Source organism: Eutrema salsugineum, unplaced genomic scaffold, assembly GCF_000478725.1.
Source record: "Eutrema salsugineum unplaced genomic scaffold, Eutsalg1_0 scaffold_1, whole genome shotgun sequence".
Taxonomy (NCBI): Eukaryota; Viridiplantae; Streptophyta; class Magnoliopsida; order Brassicales; family Brassicaceae; genus Eutrema; species Eutrema salsugineum.
Genome location: NW_006256909.1, coordinates 21391444 through 21415728, shown reverse-complemented (window position 1 = coordinate 21415728; position 24285 = coordinate 21391444). Strand labels below are relative to the sequence as shown.

General features: G+C 40.6%; 2 non-coding genes across 2 annotated transcripts; one reads left to right on the top strand and one right to left on the bottom strand.

The window, feature by feature from the left end:
- The first annotated feature begins 230 nt into the window (after positions 1 to 230).
- Positions 231 to 337, top strand: LOC112082591. The gene has a single exon (XR_002897257.1). It is a non-coding gene; the product is annotated as a small nucleolar RNA R71 (small nucleolar RNA).
- Positions 338 to 10540: 10203 nt separating this feature from the next.
- Positions 10541 to 10647, bottom strand: LOC112082488. Its single transcript, XR_002897162.1, has one exon. It is a non-coding gene; the product is annotated as a small nucleolar RNA R71 (small nucleolar RNA).
- Between the last annotated feature and the right edge of the window lie 13638 nt (positions 10648 to 24285).

Here is a 24285-nt window from a genome sequence, read left to right as displayed (position 1 = left end):
GCTCTCCTATATCCTTCTTCATACGCTGTTCATCACTAGATCCCTCTGAACGGTTTGCTCTATCAAAGTCTTCTCCATACGTGTCGTTAGACATGGCTAGGTTTTCTACGAGTTCCATTGCCTCATTGATCTCTTTCCCAAGAAAATTTCAATTTGAAGCTGTATCGAGTTGGTTTCTGATCTTGGGGAGTGCACCTCGGTATAAAGTACTTAAGAGGGATGCCTCTGAGAAGCCGTGGTGCGGGCATTGGTTAGTATAGCTTCTAAACCGTTCCCAAGCCTCACTAAAGCTCTCGTTGTTGTGTTGCGTGAAACTTGAGATCTGATTCCTGAGCTTAGCCGTGCGTGATGTGGAAAAGAACTTTGATAAGAACGCCAGTTTGCACTGCTCCCATGTTTGTATAGAACCCCTCGGGAGGTTCTTTTCCCACTGGTGAGCTTTATCACCGAGGCTGAAAGGAAACAAACGTAGCTTGAAGCTATCTTCCGAGACGCCATTGATCTTGGTTAAGTCGCAAACTCGATCAAACTGATCTAGATGCTTGAGAGGATCTTCTCCGGCTAGACCGTGAAACTTCGAGTTCTGCACCATATTGAGCAGGGAAGCTTTAACTTCAAAGTTGTTATTCTGAACCGGTGGAGCTTGAATCCCGGCTCGATATTGGTGCGCATTAGCTCGGTCATTTTCTCCAACAAAGACCGGAGGAGGTTGTCTCTGAATGAACATGGTGGGCTTGTTGCTCGTTTCTATTAGCTTGTTGTTGGTTTTGCTGAGCAAGCCTCTCGTTTCTTTGAGCCTGTTGTTGGTTAACATAGGCTTGTTGTTCATTTCTTCCTGCCTGCGCCTGATTAGCCTGAGCCTGGTGCTCGGCTTCCTGAGCCTTTTGCTCGATCCTTTGCTGTTCTGCCATTCCAAGTCGTTCAAAGTGCCGTTCTCTCTCGCGAGCTCGCCTCTCAATCCTGTTGATGTTATTGTCGTATGGTAAAGGCGGTTCTGTGCTACGAGACCTGGTTTTCATGCACCTGAAATCAAAACAAGAACTTGCAAAAGAGTTAGTAAAACAAAAGAAAGTAACGTCTTGATCTTAAGAACAAATAAGAGAATAATGTTCCCACAAGTTGGCAACGGCGCCAATTGATAACTAAGAGTTTTCACTCTTTAAAGAGGTTATCAATACCCCTGTCCTTGTAGTACAAGGGGTTATCAAACCAAACTTGTAGTGGAGACACTAATCTATGTTACTTGTGATCTTAAGTCAAGAGAGAATGATAAGGGTTTTAACTAAACTATTTAACAAGTAAATGAGCATGCAAATGAAACAAATGATGAGATTTAAACTAAGTGAAGATGCAAATAACAAGCAAATGGTTCGGATGATGATAATATACGATAAAGGCAGAAGCTTTAGACAGGATACTTGACTCGGGTGCTTCCAAGCTAAACTAATGGGTTAATGAATCATTTTATCAAGCGATTTCATTTGACTTTGAACTCAAGGCATAATCTTCTCATGAAAGTATTAAACATCTAAACTGATCCTCTTTCATACCAAAATCCCTTTTGAGAAGCACGAATCAGTCAGCAATAAGATTCAGTTCAAAAATGTCATTTAAGAGAACAAACTATCACTCTCGCGATGAAAGACTCTAAAACCCTTAACCGAGTGGTTCAGACATTTCTACAAACACTTTTGATGCGAGATATGTCTCAGATCTGAACCTCAAGTTATGTGCTTGGATCCAGCCTAGAGATCTCGTCGGTTAAGGAATGAAACATGCAAGACTAGACACCTAAACCCATTAATCTATCTTGAAAGCACCCTAATCTACCTATCTAAAGCCGCTTAAACGACTACTCACTGATCATAACGAGCTCACTAAGTCCTTTGCAAGACGTGTAGCTAGTCATGATAAGGAGTTTAATGCTGGATGATAAAAAGAAATAAACAAAGAACAAGATTCTGATGCAAAAACGAAATATCGGATTAGATTAATCAAGTTTCAAAAAAGAGGCCAGTTCTTAAGGCTAAAAGAAGATAAGAGATAAGATGATTAGGTTTTTGGTCCTAAAATGTATTTATAGCAAAAGGGAAAGTGTCGCGGGTCAGCCCGGAACAAACCGGGTACTGAGCCGCCTTCTTGGGTTGATGGGTGAGTGCCACGGTGTGTCGGAGAGTGAAGCCGAGGTCTTTATGTCCAGGAGTGCACGTGAGTCAGGATCCGAATGATGATCTCGTGAAGAACACGTCAAGAACACGCATGAACCCTAGTCTTTGATCCATCTTCACGTGTGTGTTCTTGAGCCGTCCTGTTCTTGATTCTGGGTTAGTGACAAGGAACCTCGCCATAAAATGTAGCGGGGCTTGGTAGTCGAGGGGTTCGGGAGAACAGAGTCCGGCATGCACGCCGAGGCCATTACACCGAGGTGCACGTTCAACACTTAGTCGTTTCCAGCTTCATTTCTTACGTGTGCATGCCTTGATCCCAATATACCGAGGCATCGGCACGAGATCTAGTCCAAAATACTCCCGAGATATGAGCCTTGACCTGAGCAATGTCGAGGTAATGATGCCGAGGCCTGAGAAAATACTTAGCACGTATCGCAACTCGTTTAGGCTCGTATCGACCATATTGCCTTCCGGAAGCAGTAACTTTCAACACACGACTCCAATCGTTCTGAGACCAGTTCCATAGTCAAGATTCAATAAGCTAGAACTTTGGTGAAGAGATCGTCGGAGCTTGGGAAGTGGAAGGCTTCCTGGATTTCACATCTTTGCACCGCATTGGAATCACCGGAAAATAAGCCTTTGGACCGATGTGAACTCCGGAGACCTTATCTTTCAAACCATTGCTCCGAATTGAGTGATTCTAAGCGTTCCGGAAATTTTATTCACAGATCTCAAACTTTGCTGAAGACCGGGAAAGCTGGTTCGGACCGGAAAGGCTCCGTCCGTCGTGATCTTTGAAATCCGCTGTTCGGTTCTTGGGTACGCGTAATGCTGGTGCATCCTCCAGAAGCCGTATCTTTCTCCTCACTGGTCCGAATTGGATGATTCCAACTGTTGAGGAATCTTTGTTTGATTATCTCCAACTTTAATGAAGACCCCGCCAACTGATTCGGACCGGAAGGTTCCCGGATTGCTGATCTTTGAAATGCGCGGGCAAGGACAGGTTTTGGTCGAGAAAAGCTTCCCGCGGTAAGGAAAATGACCGAGGGCTATGTACCGCGGTAAGCTTTTTAGCCGTAAAATTCTCTCGCCTCGGCCAAAAACTTAACCCGTGGTAATTTGCACCGATACTCGTCTTTGGTCGATTTTGGTCGATGGGTAAGGGTTTTGGCCGATAATGAGCGTCCGGTAAGCTTTTTGACCGAGGTTTCTGTCCAGCCGGTACGAGTTTTGCCCGAGAAATTCCTCCAAGCGGTTTTCACCATTTTTGACCTTTTTCTTCACCGTTTTCTTTTCTGCTCCTCTTATTAAGCTCCAAATGGCTCCCAAAGCACCTGATAAAGACTTCAAAACATGCAAAACTCTTTGGGACCTAATGCAAGCCCTAAATCCTATTTTGATGCCTAAAGACTCAATTTTCATGGGAAAACACATGATGAGGACTCTAAAATGCAATCTAAATGATTTAAAATATAGACATATCAAGATATCATCAATGCACTGAAGGCCAATCAACACAGTCCAGGAAGGGACATGAGCTTTCACCCGCGAAAAAGCTTCTCCCCACCGCGGCTCAGCCCCCTCCACCCGCGGTGGACCTGTGTCCAAGCCTCAGTAGCCCAACTAAGGCCTATGACACTTTCTGCACTCATTTTACAAGTCCTAGATGCCCAGTAGAGGAGAAACACTATAAATACTCATTTTTATGTCTTTCGTAACCAAGCCTCTTTGATCTCTTTGAGAGAGAACTTCAGCATAGTTTTTAGGTTTTACTTTTATGCATTTTGATAGTAGGTTCTTAGCCTACCAAGGTTAATTAACCTCTTTTGTTGTAGCACTTGAGGGTCAATCCAAATGGAGATTATCTAGATACTATAACTATGAGGATCAATTCTTAATCCAAGTCTAAATAAACAAGTTGGTGATTCAGTGATCTAAAAACATAAAACAACAATAAGTAAGCAGTAATTAAGAATAAAACAAGCAAACAAGAGAAACAAAGCAAAGATTCAAATTCAAATAAAGATAAAGCTAAACCTCTAGATGTCATCATTGATCAGGATGCTTTCAATGTTTAATTCATAATGCTAAGCAAATAATGCAACACTTGCAATTCTTTAGTCTAGACTTCCAATTCAGATTAATTCATTCCCATGATAAAAATCCCTTTGTAACCAAATCAAAACTAATTCTCATTAGATGAATAAGAAATTAACAACCATAAGGTTCCAAGCCTAATATGACCAAACAGCCTCTTTGTGCATCAAAATAAGAGCTAAGTTAGACTGAATCTTATACAGAAATATAAAGCAAGCATCACATGATCTCAAAATCCAATCAACTTAGAACTCAAAGCAAGATCATTTCTTTCCAAAGAGAATGATCATTATATCAATCAGCATTTAAACCTAATTCTCATTAGTGGTAATGATGATCAATATGCATTAATAAACAGTTGTAACATGTCATTTATGCTTCAAACAAACATTCCTATGGCATTCAAAACATAAACCCTTAAGTTAGCTCATTCACGCATTTCATCAAACACTTTTGGTTCATGAAATGTCTATGAACCTAGATTTGATCTTCTCAAGGAAATCTGGCATTAGGAGCAGCTAACTAAAGAACAGAAATGAGAATCTAGGACCTAAACATCATTAATAAAACATCTAAGCACCGTAATCTATACACCTAGAATCTTAAAAGAAGACTACTCACTAATCATGATGAACACACCATTTCTTTTACAAGAGGTGATGTTAATCATGATTAGAAGCAAAAATAAGAAGAAGAGATGATAAGAAACAGCTTTAGATTGATTAAATCCTTCAGATGTCTCTTAACAAACTCGTTTTTGACTAAAGAGGAAAAGAAAACACAAAAGGGAATGAAAGATGTCTAGGGTTTTTCTCCCAAAAACTATTTCTACTAAGTGTTTTGGGCCGGGTCAGCCTAGGAAAAACTGGGTACTGACCTGGTTCAGTTGGGTCTTGTGACTGATTTGCGAGATGGTCACGCCCCTGCCCAAATTGCACACCCAAGTTGGTCTCATTTGCGAACACATGTGCTAGATGGTTCCACTTCAAGTCCAACTCGCACTCTAAAGTCGCACAACCTTGTGGACTTAGCCAAATTTGATTCTGGAAGTCTCTACCCTGGTCCGAACTGCCTTACCGCACAGCCATGTTGCAGCTTGATCTCAGAGGTTAAACCTTATGCTGCTACGAGTAAATCAAGTCGTACTCCCATGTCGCAGCATTTCCTGTTTCTCAGAACACTTTGCGTTTGCGGCAACATAACTTCTAGTATACTGGTCCAAATGACCTGATTAAAACTATAGAGGAAAGATAATTCAGTTACTTAGAACATTTCTGAAGATAAAAAGTGCATCCGGGGAGAGCAAGGGTTCCCGGAGGGCTGATCTTTGAAGTGCATTGCACGGGTCTAAATTGGCTTCTTGACATGTCCTTCTTCCGATTGCAATATCTTCGAGCTCACAATTCCGAGTCTCCTGATTCTAAGCGGGCTGGAAACTAGACTCAATGATCTCAAACTTTGATGCAAAAATGAATGAGAGACAGCTTTGTCTTTTGTTGGCCATATCTTTCAGTTCACTACTCTAAATGCATTGATTCCAACTGTTCTGGAACCTCTACTCGATTCTATTGATCTTTGCTGAAGACCTTGGAAGCTGAATCGGTCCGAAAAACCTTCTGGTAATGCAATCTTTGAAATGTATTAGCACATGAGATTTTTGGCCGAGGCATAAGCATGCAGTACGTGTTTTGGCTGAGAAGTCTTTGCTGCAGTATAAATTTTTGTTAAGAAACGTCTACCAGCGTTTCAGTGTTTTGCCGAGAGACCCCAAAATCCTTTTTTTCACAATTTTTGATCATTTGAACACCATTTCTCCACCTGGTCCACTTCTTCCACTCCAAATAAACTCCAAATAAACGTGTTTAACACTCCAAACCATGCAAAACTCCCATGGACCTAATGCAAGTTCCTAAGTCCTAAATTAATGCTTAAAGACCCAAAATGTATGCAAATGTGACATGATTTGGACTTAAATATGTACACTAAATGATGCATGTTATGAATATATCACATTTGTAGAAGCTTTTCACTCCAAACACTGTTTTCAATAAGAGAAGTTTTTCTGCAATTTTTTTTTCATTCTTAAACCAATGATGATGTCAAGCTCAGCCATGTCTGAGTATTCACCATGTTGGGTTAAGGGACCATCAAAGGGGATCCCATGTTTGAATGACATCTATGTTTAGGTTAAAGGATTTCAATTTTTTTAATGATTCTCCCATTCATCCCAATCTCAAAGCAGTTCTCTTGATTGATCACCTCGAGTCCGATCCAAGGTTGAATCCAAGCCACGAGAGTGTTGTATCTGGGTTACCAGAACTGCATCTTATGGTCGTCCCCGTCGTACCAGACGAAAGCTACCTACAGAGGTTACGTAAGCCGAGATGGATTCCGATATGAAATACATGATCTTATATCGGCATGAGGGCGAGAATTAATTGCCGAGATTAAGTGATTAGATGATTAGTGTCTATCCTAGTTTCAGAATCATAGAAAACCCTTACCTAGATTCCATGTGTCATAGATCATGAACCCTAGAGAAGAACCCTAAACCCAGCGCCGTTTTTCATATAGTTTTCAATCGATTTTTCAAGCTTTTTAATTTCTTGCTTAGTTATTTAGATCCAAAACCCCATTTTAATCTGATTAGGTCTACAATTGTTTTTAGCATCAGTCAGGAGTCCTCAACACACAAATCCATGTCAATTTGATCCCTAAGTACTACTGCATTTGGTGTGCACTTGCAGCCTTGTTTAGGGTAAAACTTGTAGTTTCCCACTGCACCCACATCAATAGTCGCTGTAAAAAATTCATTAGGCAACTTTTGCAACCCTAAGCAATAAGACTAAACACTTTCACAGCAATAAAACATTATTTTGATCTTGTGCTCTTGCGAGAAAACCCTAGAGATTTTGGATCCATCTAAGTTTCTTTACAAGTTTTGATTGTGCGAGTTTTGGTTCACACAATTTGGCGCCTACTGTGGGGAATCAAAATTTTTTTACGAAAAATTCATCGAACTTGAGATCTGAGGAACATGGTGACCGACGCACCTGGAAACAACAACAACAACAACGACCACAACATGGAGAAGGATGCTCATCAGGCGAACACGACGACAACTACTGTGAAGAACATGGATCGAGGAGCAGGGCAAGAGGAACGAGGCGATCACAGAACATCTCAGAAATCACGTTACCGGAAGGTTTTTCCGTCGGATTCAGCTGTCGGGGTCTTCATGAAAGTTGGCGATAATTGAGTCAAGAACCCAAAACAGTTCAAATCAGGGCATTTGGAGCAGTGAGCCAAGAAGATATGGCCACCGGAAGACGAACATGTCTCGCACTCATTCTGGAGAAACCCGATACGCCTCAAAGACGTCGTTACTGGGAAGCCTTCCTTTCGGATCTGGTTTACGGGGTCTTTATAGAAGTTTTAGACCACTGAGTCTAGTTTCCAGACCGCTTTTAATCGTTGGATTTGGAGTAGTAAGCAGAGAGTTAAGCTCACCGGAAGACACACCTGTCTCATCGCCACTTTAAACCGATCCGATGAGCTCCAAAGATTACGAGGGACGATGGACTTCCAGACAGATTCAGTTTACAGGGCCGTCATCAAGATTCCAGATATTTGACTCTTCATTCCAGAACGTTTGAGATCATTAAATTTGGATCTATGAGCAAGAAGATAACGTTTCCGGAATGGAGACATGTCTAGAACCTTCCACTTCCCAAGCGCCGATAGTTTCTTCACCAAAGTTTGATCTGGATGAGTGATATTTCTCATGAAACTGGTTTCAGGTCATTTGGAGTTACGAACTGAAAGTTACACAATACGGTAGAGAAGCTGGTCAATTCGGATTTTAAGAGATGCGACTGTATGCTAACTGTTGTGTCCTGCCTCGATATGAATACCACGACTTGCTATGACGAGGAGGCATGTTTACGAAGCTTTTAGCATAAACCTCAAGGTACCACCTCGGTCTTTCAACACCAAGTCTCCCTTTATGACCAAAATTATCCCAAAACGACTAAGTGTTGAAGTTGACCTTGGTGTGAACCCCTCGGCTTTACATGTCAGACCCCTATGTAACACAAACCTCGACTACCAAGCCCCTCGGTGTGTCATGCCGAGATCCTCATCTCTCCAACCCAGATCACAAACAAGTTCTCTTCACGTTCCAAGGCTTTAACCAGATCAAAGACAAGTTTCATGCATGTTCTTCAAGTGTTCATCAAAGTTTCAACCCAACACATGACCCCATGGTGTATGACCCTCGGTGTGGGACTTCTTCAGACGTCGAGGGGTGGCTCCAGCAACCCAGAAAGGACGGGTCAGTACCCAGTTTTTCCTGGGCTTACCCGGTCCATTGCCTTTTCTATAAATAGTTTTTCGAGACTAAAACCCTAGTTAGCCTTTATCTAATCCTTGATCTTATCTTTTAATTTGTTTTCTCTTTGTTTTTCTCTCCTTCTTAGTGTAAAAACGAGTTTGATCAAGAGATATCCAGCAGATTTAATCAACTTAAGGCTGTTTCTTATCATCTCATCATCTCATCTCTGCTTCGAATCATGATTAACATCACCTCTTGCAAAGGAAATGGTGTGTTCATCATGATTAGTGAGTAGTCATCTTTTAAGCTTCTAGGTGTGTAGGTTAGGGTGTTTAGATGTTTGATTTGTGATGTTTAGGGTCTAGATTCTCATTTCCTTTCATTAGTTAGCTGCACTTAATGCTAGATCTTTTCATATCACTCTAATCTAGACCTTAGTCATTTCTCCACCCACAAGGTGTTTGATGAAATGTCTGAATGAGCTAAGCTAAGGGTTTATGGCTTTTTCATCATGAGAATGATTTGTTAAATGCATGAATGACATATTAGAACTGTTCCTTAATGCTCACTGATTAGTATTTCACAAATGATGATTTGGATTGAAAATGGATTAGTGTAGAGTTAATGCCTTCATGAGAGGATTAGTCTAGTTTAGCGTTCTAAGTTAATTTGTTTTGAGATCATGTGAATACTTGTTGCTTCTTTCTGTGTAAGATTCGTTCCTCTCTTAAGTAGAAACCGTTTGGTCATAATTAGACTTCATACTCTATGCTTGTTGATTGCTTGATCTTGCTTAAGGTGAATAAATCTTGATTAAGCGGTTTGCAAATGGATTATTGTCATGGGAATGAGTTAATCTATCTCTGAAGTCTAGACTAAAGAGTAACAAGTATTGCATTATGTTCTTAGCATCATGAATCAACATTGATAGCACCCTAATCAATGATCACATCTAGAGGTTTATCTTTTATCATTTGATTAATCATCATCATCGTTTGCAGCTTGCTTGTTTTAGTTCATTGATCATTGCTTAATTGTTTCTTGTTTATGCTTACTTTGTTACTTGTTACCAAAAACATCTTTGATCACTTGACTTAAGAACTTATCTTACAAACTAGTGCTTAACTACCACACATAAGGATTGACACCCTCTATACTACTTTGACAATGGGATTGATAACACTTTTAAGAGCCTAAAAACTCTAGTTATCAATTGGCGCCGTTGCCATATTATGTGGGGATTGTTAGCATTAGTTTCTGATATAGTTTTGAAGATCAAGTTTAGTTTTTTTTACTGATTCCCTTTTAAGTTCTGTGTTTGTTTTCAGATGTATGATCACAAGAGCTCAAGCAAGAAGACAAAGAGAAAGCGCTGCTTACTTGGAAAGATTGGTAATGGATCAGCAAGTTGGGATTGCGCACCAGGCTCAAGAAGCTGCTCACGGTCAAGGAGCTGGTATTGGAGCTAATGGGAACAGAAATCAGGTTCCACATGATCAAGTCCATCAGGGACAAGCTCAGGGTAATCAGAACAAAGACGGGCCTCAGGTTAATCAACCGGCGTCAAGAGCCTCCACTGATCTATGTAGGAGATAATGACCGAGCCAATACACACCAATACTGAGCAGTGATTCAAGCACCACCGGTTCAAAACAATAATTTTGAAGTGAAGGCTTCTTTGCTCAACAGGGTGCAGAACTCTAAGTTCCATGGCTTGCCAATGGAGGACCCTTTGGAGCATTAGGATCAATTTGACAGGGTTTGTGATCTAACTAAGATCATTGGTGTATCTGAAGACAGCTTCAAGCTCAGATTGTTCCCATTCAGTTTAGGAGACAAGGCACACCAATGGGAGAAGAACTTACCTAGAGGTTCAATACAGACTTGGCAACAATGCAAGTTAGCATTCTTGTCTAAATTCTTCTCAACTTCTCGAACAGCCAAGCTAAGGAACAAGATTTCAAGCTTCACTCAGCATTCTAATGAGACTTTTGGAGAAGCTTGGGACAGGTTTGGAAGCTATACAACTCAGTGCCCACATCATGGCTTTTCAGAAGCCTCTCTCCTTAGCACTTTGTATAGAGGAGCTGTGCCCAAGATCAGGACTCAGTTGGACACAGCATCAAATGGAAATTTTTTGGCAAAAGAAATCAATTCAGCTATGGAACTTGTTGAGATCCTAGCAATGAGCCAAGACACTTATGGGGAAGACTATGACCGAAGTTATAGAGGAGAAGGTTCTAGTAAACAAACAAGAGCTGGAGAAGGATCTAGAGGAGTTCAAAGTTAAGTTTGCAAAGCTGGTAATGACCACACAGCTACCTATAAACTATGTGGTTGAAGAGAAGAGTTGCTTTACTAATGTCAATGAAGCTGGTCTTACTCAAGAGAAGTTGCACTTCATTGGGAACCAGAATAAGCTTCAAGGGTACCCTCCTCAAGGCTTTGCTCAAAAGAATCAGTACCAAGGCAACTTCCACGGTCAACAATCTTATCAGCCACCAGCTGTTCAGGCACAAAGGAACAGCTTCACAAACCAAGTCAGCTTTCAGCAACAAAGGCCTCCACCTCTTGGATTCGATCAGCCACAGTTTCAGCAGGTATCTATGCCACAGCAAGGTCCTGATATCGGTATTGTTCTCCAACAGCTCTTAAAAGGACAACAAAAGCTTGATTCTAAGTGTTTTGACCTGAATTCTAAAATAGAGACACTAGGCTCTGAACTTAAGACTCTGAGAAAGAACAAGGTCATCTGCTCTTCAGAAACTCTGGTCTCTCTTCCTGGAAAAGCTTTTCAAAAACCCCAAAGATTATTGCAATGCCATCTACTCAGATGATGATCACTCAGCTGCTGTTCAAGATATTGAACACCTCCTTTATGGTAATGTCTCTGATGGGTCCATCCCTAACATTGTCGAAGAGGACGCCATTATAGAGGAATTTATGAGCTTGTTACATGATCTTAATGAGGACATTGAGAAAGAAAGTGGGGGAGCCGCCTGTGTTTTTGTTGAGAAATGGAACAATGCAGGGACTGTTGAAGCAAAGGACCAGCCGGTTGCTCAAGAACAGCCAAAGGATGATGCCTCCAGCCTAGATTCACCAAAGATAAAGCCTACATCACTCCCAAAGCTGGGTAATCCAGGGAAATTTACTATCTCCTGCACTCTTGGGATGTTCAGAGTTCAGAATGCCTTGTGTAATTCAGGCTCAAGTGTAAATGTGATGTCTCCTAACATGATGGAGAGACTTGGGATCAAGAACTTAAAGGAGTATCCTTCTTCCATCACTTTTGGCGATTCTTACTCAAAGAAACCTCATGGGCTGATAGAGAACTATCCATTGAAGGTTGGTGAGTGCATAGTTCCAACTGATTTCATAGTCATGAAGATGAAAAAGACAAATGAGCTTCCACTTTTGCTTGGGACTTCATTCCTTAACACAACTGGTGCAAGGATTGACTTTGATACTCAAAGAGTGGTGCTTACAAAGGTGGATAAGGACGTCTCTTACCCTGTTAAGCCTCCTTTAGATGAATTTTGTGGATCAGTTGTTCAAGAGATAGAAGAGCCAAAGGTGCTTGAGATGCATTATGTGGGAAGTGTTGGCATTTTAGGAGGAATTCAACCCCTTTCAGCTGTGGAGAAAGGAGAACAAGCCCACATCAACTATGGTCATAAGGATGGGAGATTAGAAGATATCTTCTTCACATGGTCTCCTTCACTTAGTGAGCTAAAGATGATCAACAGCAAAGGTGAAAGATCTGATTCAAAAGAAAAGAACCTTGAACCTGAATTTTCTTCTCAACATTTTACTCTCACTCCTTGAGAATGTGATGATGGATCCAAAAAGTATAAGCTGGATTGCAATGGGAAATCAGGGTTATTTGCTGAACTCAGGACAGGTCTCACAAAGGAAATCTTTGACAAGGATCCTGATGGAATTCAAGAGCTGATGCAAAAAGGTCTCAAGGTGGAGGTTTAAGCACAAGGGTCTGAGGGTACTCAAAGGAAACAGACCTCAGCACTCATGATCAAGACAATTGAAATGCTCAAGAGCATCAGTGCTCATCGTCACCCAACCTAAGAAAAGTTTTGCAAAGTCAAAACTTAGTGACTTTAAATAAAGTGCTCTCTTGGGAGACACCCCAAGCTTATCCTTGTACATTTATCTTTTTATACTCTTCTTTAGTGTTTTTAGAATGTTTGATGGATTTCCTATGTGATCTCAGGTTCTAGAAAGTGTTCTTGCTCAATGGTTTGAAGGAACAAGTGAAGAGAGGAGTTTAAAGCTGGCGGCCTTATGATTTAAAGGAGCAGTGAACTTGAGACCTAGGCCAGGCACCTCATGATGATCATTACCGAGGTCTCAAGTTTGCTCTTCCAGGGACCAAGTGCTGAGTGATGCCTCGGGAGAGTCCAAGCCGAGGTGTACTTTAGTCCAATATGGAGGTGCCCTTGCAACAACCCAAAAACAAGGCACCCTCGGCATCACTACCTCGGCATGGCTAAGCAGAGGGGTCCCCGCACGAGCATGAACAAAAAGGGACGCTTGAGAGACTTGAGTCCAAGCAGAGGGTTCAAAGCACCAGCATCCTCCTCTATGGTCAACGCCTCCATTCCATCAAAAACAAGGCTGGTAACACTCCAAACTCTTTGTACATATGCATCTTGTTCTTCATTATTCATTTTGCATCTTTCATGCTTTTGCTTTTCTCTCCTCTCTTATGCTTTTATAACACAAGGGACTGTGTTATTTAAGTGTGGGGGAGGGGTTTAGTGTCTACTAATCATGTTTTCTCTGTTCTTATTTTCTCTTTTGCATTTTAAGTCTCATGTAGTTGCATTTAAGTGCATATAAAAAAAACCAGAAAAATCAAAAAATCAGAAAAATTTTCACAAAAATAATGCTCATTCTAGTTGCATTCACATTTTTAGGATTGAGTCTAGCTGCATCATATAGGTTGCATCATTGCACGGGAGTAATGATAGATTTTTTTCCTTGAGAGAACATCATTTTGAGAATTTGGATTTCCAGGCTTGTTGATTCTTTTGTGCCTGCGAGACTTGAAAAGATTTGTATTTGTGAAACAAGTTTGAATTTGATCTCAGCTCTAATAAGTGAAAACCATTGAACCTAACTTTTAATTATCTTGTGATGCATTGTTTGAGTGAGCATTGTGGATTCTCATATACATACTTGAGCTAGAACCCGTTTTTACCACTCTTTTCCTTAGCTAAAGTAGCTGAATCTGCATTTGCATCAGTTCTCCACACCCTGAACCCATCCTTCTTTCAAGCCAAAAGCATTTCGTGTGTGCATTGTGAGGCCACCTTGGATCAAACTTAACAGAAAGTGTAATGTTTAGAGCGACAAGGGCAAGTCTCATGAGTGTCTAGTTCCAACATCAAGAACTATTAGGTCTAGGCTGTGAATAAGTGTGGGGGAGAGGTCGTTTTGTGTGAGAGTTTTGAGAGAAAAGATCTTTGAGAGAGGAAAGAGAAAGAGTGTAAAAATGAGAGTGATGAGAAGTGAAGTTTTGAAAAGAAAAGAAATCGGTCTTGGGTCTTGTGTTTTTAAAAGAAAGAAAGCTATAAGTGTCTAAAAGAAGGTATCTAACCTCTAAGTGAAAAGAAAAGAAAGGAAAAAAGGCTAAAACGGCTCAAGTGTTTTAAAAAGAGAAAGTGAGAGGTTAGATATCCAAAGTTGTGAAAAAAAGAGCTGTGTGTGAAAGGAACATCCCAAGCCGAGAGTCTAAAAGAAAAGAAAACCCCTTTTTGAGAGGTGAAAGTGAGTGAAAAGAGAGTTGTGAGGTTCATTGTGAGAGTGTGTGGGCTAGAGTGTCTTTAGGTAAGGGAAGTGAGCTGAGATTTGCTTTTGTATGTGCCCATTGCCCTTTACCTTTAGCATTCTGCCGAAGCTTTGATCAATCATAGAGAGATCCTTAATTGCTTTGAACCTTGCTTGTGCATTTTCATTTGAATGGGATCATTTTCATCTCATAGCCTCACCCTTAGCCAAGCATTTCTCACTTGAACTTGCATCACTAGATTCACTTGGTAAACACTTAATGAATGTCAAAGAGCCGTGTGATAAGAAGAGCTTGTGGAGATTACTGTTGAATTTTGAGCATCAAAGTAGAGTCTTGCATTGCATGAAGAGTTGGCAACTTGGAATCTGAATCTCTTTATGGTTGCTTCTCTCACCAAAGGAATTGTGAACTCCCAATGCATTCAACCTCTCTCTCTCATTTGTTCTTTTTGCTTGAGGACAAGCAAAGGATAAGTGTGGGGGAGTTGATATATTCAAAAATTGCATCATTTAGTGTACATATTTTAGTCCAAATCATGTCTTATTTGCATACATTTTAGGTCCTTAGGCATTGTTTTAGGACTCAGGAGATTGCATTAGGTCCAAGAGAGTTTTGCATGTTTTGGAATGTTATTCAGGTGCTTTTGGAGCTTATTTGGAGTGGAGGATGTGATTCAGATGAAGAAATGGAGCTGAATGATCAAAAATGGTGTAGTGGAGCAATTTTGAGTTTCTCGGAAAAATGCAGTACTGATGGTTGAAGATTCTCGGCCAAAATCCTTCCTGCGGGTAGATCTCTCAGCCAAAAACACGTACTGGCGATTAAGTTTCTCGGCCAAAAATATCGGGTGCAGATACATCTCAGAAATCATGTTACCGGAAAGTTTCTCGGTCTTCCTGAAAGTTGGCGATAATTGAGTCCAGAACCCAAAACAGTTCGAATCAGGGTATTTGGAGCAGTGAGCCGAAAGATATGGGCACCGGAAGAGGAACATGTCTCGCACTCATTCTGGAGAAACCCGATATGCCTCAAAGACGTCGTTATTGGGAAGCCTTTCTTTCCAATCTGGTTTACGGGGTCTTCATAGAAGTTTTGGAGCACTGAGTCTAGTTTCCAGAACGCTTGGAATCATTGGATGTGGAGTAGTAAGCAGAGAGTTAAGCTCACCGGAAGACACACCTGTCTCGTCGCCACTTTAAACCGATCTGATGAGCTCCAAAGATTTTGAGGGACGATGCACTTTCAGACTGATTCAGTTTACAGGGCCTTAATCAGGATTCATTATATTTGAGTCCTAATTCCAGAACGTTTGAGATCATTCAATTTGGAGCTATGAGCAAGAAGATAACGTTTCCGGAATGGACACATGTCTAGAAGCCTCTTTCTGATCGTGTCAATGCATTGCAAAGATGAGCCCTCCGGGGAACCTTCCACTTCCCAAGAGCCGATAGTTTCTTTGTCAAAGGTTGAGCTGGAGGAGTGATCTTTCTCATGAAACTGGTTTCAGGTCATTTGGAGTTACAAGATGAAAATTACACTAAACGGAAGAGAAGCTGGTCAATTCAGGTTTTACATGCCGGACCCCTATGTAACACAAACCTGGACTACCAAGCCCCTCGGTGTGTCATGCTGAGATCCTCATCTCTCCAACCCAGATCACAAACAAGTTCTCTTCACGTTCCAAGGCTTTAACCAGATCAAAGACAAGTTTCATGCATGTTGTTCAAGTGTTCATCAAAGTTTCAACCCAGCACATGACCCCCTGGTGTATGACCCTTGGTGCAGGACTTCTTCAGATGTCGAGTGATAAACTCACATTTTGTCATGTTTAGGATTGCATTTTTGTCCAAATATTGAGTCTCATGCATACATTTAGGTAGTTTTACATATATTTGTCTTTGCTTTTGTCTTTAGTTAAGAATTGCATTAGGTCCTAGAGAGTTTTGCACTTTTGGAGTGTTTACAGGTCATTTGGAGCTAATTGGGAGCAATTGGGACAAAAGACATGGAGAGACCATCACCTTATGTGCATCAGACTTGGACAAGTGTTATGGAGCCGACAATCCCTCAATTTTATCACCTGAGAAGGAGGGCGTTCACCAGGATTCAGCCTCCGGAGTCTTCATAAAGAATCAAGAGATTCAAGTCTAGTTTCCAGAACACTTTAGATCGTCCTATTTGGAGTTTTGAGCTGAACGTTACGGCGATAAGAAGCAGTACATGTCTCGGAGCGGATAAAGGACCAAAGCAACGCGCATCAAAGAACCAGTAGAACGGAGCCCTTGCCGACGTCATCTGAACCCGAACCCTTCATCAAAGTTGGCGATGATAAAGTCACGGTCCCAGAACAGGTCGAATCATTGGATTTGGATTCGTGAGGTGAGAGTTAAGGAAGGCGAGAGACATACATATCAGCCAGACGTCTAAGAGTAGATAAGGTGCTAAGTGTCATGATTTGACACGGTGATAATGCCATGGCCTGAGCTTGGCCGTGGCAAAATATGACAACTCTTGGGATTTGACATGGTCTTGAAGCACGGCCTTGAACAAGACCACGGCATGCAATGAAGATCTTTGACACGCCCATAATGTCATGGTCGGGATTTGACATGGTCTTGAAACACGGCCTGATGTTTGGCCGTGGCAATCACCGAATCATCAACACCTTGCCACGTCCAACATGAAACGGTCCAGATCAAGAACGTGGCAATCCAAGAAGTTTATCACCCAAACCCAGAAAAGAAGAGACGTGGCCACTAGCCATGGTATAAATAAAGCCATGGCAACCTTGATCATGAAGAATCTGTCCAAGAACTTTGACACTGTCAGTTTGCCACGATCTGGCCAAGCATCATCTGACCGTGGCAAACCACACCACTATCCATCAAAGCCGGGTCAGGACCCAGTTTGTCCTGGGCTGACCCGGTCCGCAAGAGACACTATATATGCTTTTTAGGGTTTTTTCCAAGGGGGAGCTTGGTTTTCTCTCTAGTTTTCTTTCCTTTTTAGTGTAAAAACGAGTTTGTTAAGAGATATCTCAAGGATTTAATCAATCTAAGTCTGTTTCTTATCATCTCATCTTCTTATCTTTGCTTCTAATCATGATTAACATCACCTCTTGCAAAGGAAATGGTGTGTTCATCATGATTAGTGAGTAGTCTTCTTTTAAGCTTCTAGGTGTGTAGATTAGGGTGCTTAGATGTAGATTAATGATTGTTTAAGCTTAGATTCTCTTATCCTTTCCTTAGTTAGCTGATCCTAATGCTAGATCTCTCATTATAAGCTTGATCTAGAACTTAGGCATTTCTCCATCCACAAGGTGTTTGATGAAATGCTTGAATGAGCTAACTTAAGGGTTTATGCCTTTTTCATCATGGGAATGATTGTTAAATGCATGAATGACATATTAGAACTGTTTCTTAATGCTCATTGATTCATATTTCACAAATGATGATTTGGTTTGAAAATGGATTAGTGTAGAGGTTAGTGCCTTCATGAGAGGATTAATCTAGATTAGAGTTCTATGTTAATTGGAATTTGAGATCATGTGATGTTTGCTTTATCTTTCTGTATAAGATTCAGTCTTTCTTAGCTCTTATTTTGATGCACAAAGAGGCTGTCTGGTCATTTTAGACTTGGAACCTTATGCTTGTTGATTGTATATTCATCTAATGGGAATTAGTCTTGAACTGGTAATTAACAAAGGGATTTTGTCATGAGAATGAATTAATCTGATTTGGAAGTCTAGACTAAAGAATTGCAAGTGTTGCATTGTTTGCTTAGCATCATGAATTCACATTTAAAGCACCCTGATCAATGATCACATCTAGAGGTTTAGCTTTCTCTTTATTTGAATTTGAGTGTTTGTTTAGTTTCTCTTGCTTGTTTAATTCTTAATTACTGCTTGTTCTTGTTTGCTTTATGTTTTTAGATCACCTTGTTACCAACTCATCTGCTTATTAGACTTGAATTAAGATAGCTCCTCATAGTTCTAGTGTCTAGAATCTCTCCATTTGGATTGATACCTCAAGTGCTACAATGACATGAGTAGTTGAGGAATTGATCAAGGATTGAAAAATTCCTACTATCATTGAGGGGTGGCTCCAGCAACCCAGAAAGGGCGGGTCAGTACCCAGTTTGTCCGGGGATGACCCGGCCCAATGCCTTTTCTATAAATAGTTTTTAGAGACTAAAACCCTAGTTAGCCTTTATCTAATCTTTGATCTTATCTTCTAATTTGTTTTCTCTTTGTTTTTCTCTCCTTCTTAGTGTAAAAACGAGTTTGATCAAGAGATATCCAGCAGATTTAATAATCTTAAGGCTGTTTCTTATCATCTCATCATCTCATCTCTGCTTCTAATCATGATTAACATCACCTCTTGCAAAGGAAATGGTGTGTTCTTCATGATTAGTGAGTAGTCATCTTTTAAGCTTCTAGGTATGTAGATTAGGGTGCTTAGATGTTTGATTTGTGATGTTTAGGGTCTAGATTATCATTTCCATTCATTAGTTAGCTGCTCTTAATGCTAGATCTTTGCATATCACTCTGATCTAGACCTTAGTCATTTCTCCACCCACAAGGTGTTTGATGAAATGTTTGAATGAGCTAAGCTAAGGGTTTATGCCTTTTCATCATGGGAATGATTTGTTAAATGCATGAATGACATATTAGAACTGTTTCTTAATGCTCACTGATTCATATTTCACAAATGATGATTTGGTTTGAAAATTGATTAGTCTAGAGGCTAATGCCTTCATGAGAGTGATGTGTTCGTGTCAACTACGTGAGGGAACAAGTTTTACCCTTAACAAAACAAATGAAAGCCGCAAGTGCACAGCTAATCAGTTGTAGTATTTAGGGATCGAATCCACAGAGATTTGTGTGCCCTGGTATTCTTCTACGGTTTTTAACTTTATGTCTAGACTAAATTGGTTTTAAAGGTTGGTTGTTTTTCTTGCGAATTAAACTAAAACAAAAGAAAGCAAATAAATCTATCCTAAAAAGCAGGTAAGAAAATCGAATGGAATGCAATTAGAATAGGCAAATATCGAATGAAAGGCTAATAGGGCAAGTAAGATATCGCATGAAAGGTAAATAAAGCAAGTAAATAATGAACTAAGAAAATTGAATGCAGGTCTAAAAAGTAAGTAAAAATCGATGGAATTGTAAACTATGGCTAAAACGCTGAGCTTTCGGGAACTCTAAGGGATCATAATCGGTTTTAACACTAAGGTAGATAGATTGGGATTGACAGATAACGATATATGGGTTCTAGAGCTAGAGTACGGCGGTATGACTACGTCACTGTCGTGATCATAACCAACTGTTTCTCGCAACCCTGACCAGTAGGTTTCCACTCTGGCCCTGGAAGGGAGAGAACGCAAGAGCTGCACAAGACTCGTCAATACTCACGATCTCGCCGCAGGTAGTTTCCACTCCTACGGAAAAATCGCATGTTTCTTTCTAGGGCTGATACTTAATGAAAACTTTCGCAACACTAACTATCTAGATCAGATACTAGGTGATCAATCAACCATACATGCAATAAGAACAAGAATAAACAGAGAACAGGTCGAAATCCCAGATCTATAAACCTAGATGTCTTAATCGATTATGAGAGCCCCTTTCGGGAACCCTAAGCCCAACTCGGGATCTACTCAGACATGGCTGAGTTCGACATCATCATTGGTTTTAATAAGAGTAATGAAAAACAGTTGGGCTTCAGATAAGTGGGCTTTAACTCGGAGATTGATTGCCGCGGTCGGGAGTGCTGTGACCGCGGCAATTGGCTTGTTGGCCGCGGTCAGGAAGCTTCTGACCGCGGCAAATAGCTTGTTGGCCGCGGTCGGGTGAGTTACTGACTGACTTCGAGTGGCTCCGGGGCTAATGGAATATCTTGAGATCCAACTGTTGGAATGTCTCCAAACCAAGTGCATTTGAAAGCTGGTTGATTCTTCTATAAGTTTTCCAATTTTGAGGGTGATCAGACGGTGAGAAGGTCTTCGTCTCTCCATGAGAGTTCTGACGGTCTGCATTTATCCAAAAGAGTCTTTTTGTTCCATTTTGTGCCTCTTTATCCCAAATTACCTGAAAAGTCTTTTAAAATCCGGAAACATAGAAATCTTTTGAAAACCTTTGAAAATGGAGTAAAAACACCTGTAAAAGATATTAAAATAATCCATAAAAATGGTCAAAATCTGGTGTTATCAACTCCCCCAGACTTAGTCTTTTGTTTGTCCTCAAACAAAACAAAGGCTAATCTCGGCGAGAGGTTTGAAAACGCAGGAACTAAACAAAATCTCAGAGACCAAACTTCTAGACCAATATCAATCAGTATGCATCAATCGGGAATAGCCTAGAAAATTCTCACTAGCAATACAGGCATAACTAGTCCGTTAATCCGTCATGCAGAAATCTATGCACTAAGATCTAACTTCCAGTCAACTAGCTCTTAACATTCATTAAAAATCTCGGTGGTTCTCATCAAAGAAAATCTAGGCAAGGCAATCTAGGCTAGGTGTCAAGAAGGATTATTTCGGGGGTAGGGCTTAAAGTGTTTAAGGGTTACCTGAAGATCTGGAGAATGCAGGATATTATGCAAAACCGCAAGATATGGTGAAGCTGTTGGTATCCACAGTTTTCAGTCACTTTCTTCTTGACATAGATTCATGGTCTTCTTCCTCAGGTTCTCTCCAAACTCCCCCAGACTTAGATTTTTGTAAATCTTTCAAAACAATAGCTCCTTAAACGAATAGTGGTTGCTCATTGCCCCACAAATTTCGACAATCTAAGACTCATTAGGCTTTTTGTTCCCTTTTCTCTTTTCACGTTTTTTTCTTTTTTTTTTTTTTTTTTTTAGAGAAAGGGAACACCTTTAGATATAGAGTCTTAGAGAGCACGAATTTACCAGTTAATATATGTCTTGTAAAGCTTTATTATGTTTCTGATACTCTTCCTTCCCAATTCCATTCAGTCTCCTTTGTGAGTGACTGAAAACTGCGTTGCTCCTCTTCTCTCCGTCGTTTTTGCACATATCTGCTGATATAAACTAAAGAGAGAATGCATGAGGATTGAAAACAAGGGTTTTGGGTTTAGGGTATGGTACCAGATAAAGATAAACTGGTCATCTAGGACGACAAATAGTGGTAAAAGTGATGGTAAAAGACGTCCTAGATGTGTATGTCGATGCCTGCCTAAAATCAATGATGAGAAAATTAGATATCAATATTAAGTCCAAATAAAATGAGCTAGTATATCCTGTCAGAAAGAATCTCCATGAATAGAAGTCCTCTAGTGGGAGTTCGTAGTGCAAGTACTCTAGCTACCGCCTAGTTTAGTGCTAACCACAAATGAGCTATCATGCATAGTGTAGAAGCGTGCAGGTCTAAATCATCATAGTTTTGCGTCAAACATTCCTGAAAAATACTTAATGTCGAATAGGTTACATATTAAAATTTAAAAAGGTACTTGAAATTTAAAAAAAAAAGCAAGAAAATGATTAGTACGGATAGGCATCCTCCCCCAGACTTAAATCACACTGTCCCCAGTATGAAAAAGTTGGTGAGAAGATGGTGAATAAAAGCAAAATAAAATAAAATAAGATAAAGGAAAAGAAAATGATTATAGAACCGTGATGGTAGTGAAGTGCTGATCAATCATTCATCATCCGAAGTGTTGTCTGCGAAATGGTGCTGCTCCTGTAAGAAGGTGACAACGCGCTCAAAGCGTCGTCCCTGTCTCTCAACTCTGCGCTCGAGATCGGAATGAGTGTGTGATGACGTAGATGATGAGGTGTGGCCAGTCGAAATAGATGGCTGAAAATGAACACGGGCTGCAGCTGCATCACGCTTTGCCTTAGCCACTATGTATTGGCCAATGGTGAATGGTAGACGAGGTACAGATGGCAGAAAATCATCGGATACCGGAGTCCATCGTGGGCGTCCTCCGTTGCACAATCTCGGGATAGACACTGAAGGTAAGCGGACTCGGTGCTCCGCGTTGCCAGTGCAATACTTGTAACCAAACTTGTCTGGATCGAAAGCGGCACGAGAGATAGTGTGATCGCGAGAGAGATAAAGTAGATCATACCAGACATCGGGAAGTGGCTCGTCAGATGAGAAATCGAATCCTACAGTCTGTAGTATCGCTGTAATAGCACTCCCGATAGTTGGAGTAGCGTCCTAGCAACCATGTAAATCATGCTTCACCTTTACCATATTTTGCGCTATGATCCATGCAAAGCAAGCAAGTCGTGGGTCATCCATAAACGGAATTTGAAGTGTAATGAGCTCAGTCTTCAAAACACCTCCCATGTTTGCTCTAGAGAAGATCGTGTGTGCTAAGAGTTTGTGCACAACTCTCACTGTTGGGTGGCTAAGAAGGGCTGACTTCGATCTCCCACTGTCATAGGTTCCATGACCCATCTCTCTCCACAGGTTAAGATCAGGTTCATCTTTAAGGTAAATGCCATCAGTGTATGGAAGCTTAAGAGCTTCACAAACCTCGGAAATGGTGAGAGAATAAGGCTGTCCGCGGATAGAGAATGACAAGATGCCATCTGATGCTCTGGGGTTCCTCCTCTTCGTGTGGTGGAGTGTAATGGTCGCTAAAAGCTCACGGACTAGGTCAGGATAAGTCGGAAGGTTCATCTCCATGTAGGGTCTCAGCTTAAGTGCATCGATGTACCAGATCACATCCTCTCTGATTCCAAGCATCTCGAGTGTATGATAATCAATGCAAGGCGTGGGTTTGATGTTCAGCTTCTTGAAACGCCTTCCATAGTCCACTCTCGGGTTTGTCTCCCTCCCAATGTATCGAATATGTGGTGGCTCGGGAGGTGCTCGTGTTTCTCTTGAGTGCTGGAGCAATCTCATCACATAACTTCTTCTTCTCGGTCTGGCTTGGTTTAGCATGTACTCTCCGAGAGTAGCATCATTGGGAATGTCCTTGGAGCTGTCACCAGTGCGACGGCTTCTTCGGGATCTGGTTTGTTCCATTTTTCTGCAAAACAAAATGGTTCTTGGAAAAAGAATGAATTTGGATGCTGATTTTAACACATTAAGATCTGTTATACTAATACTAGCATAAATATATTAATTTAAACCATGAGCAAACAAAATCGGTTTTAAATCAGAGAAATCAAGTAGTTCATGATTAAATTCAGATTTTTGATGTTCTTAACATAGAAATCTTCTAAAAATCTGTTTTGATGAGCAATTTCCATGTAAATTCTAAAGATTACCCAATACTAATCATTAATCACACAAGACTAAATCAAATTCATCAATTTTTCTGTTGCAAATTCGATTTTTATTAAGCATGTAGAACCCAAATTTCAAAAATCTCAATTTCTCTTAAGCTAGGTGCTAAAATCGATTTTTAGATAACCTAAATAGATAATCTATCATTCTTAAGCTATTTCCACCATCAATAGACCAAAATTTTGGGTTTTTAAAGAAAACCCTAAATTCAAAATCGAGTAAGAATGGTGAGTTTGAGGTTCATACCTTGCTGGAAAGAGAGAATTGATGGCAGAATTGAAATCAGCTTTGAAAAAGAGTGAGGTTTGAGCCAAAAATCTCTTAAAAAGCTTAAGAATTGAAAAATGTGTTCTTTCTCCTAAACCTCTAAGTCTTTTGGAAGAGAAGAGAAGAAAGAGTTTTGATCCAAAAAGTTTGTTTCTTTTCTTTAAAAAGCGTTTTTGAAGCAAAAACGGAAAATTTCTGGAAATTTTTAAGTTTACGGGAATTTACCTTTTCTTGTTTGCACATTAGGAAAGTTTAAAACTTACAGAGGATCTTTTCGGGTTTTACCGGGAACATTTCGGGAAGCACCGGGAATCACCGGGAATGACCAGGCAAACACCGGGAAATCA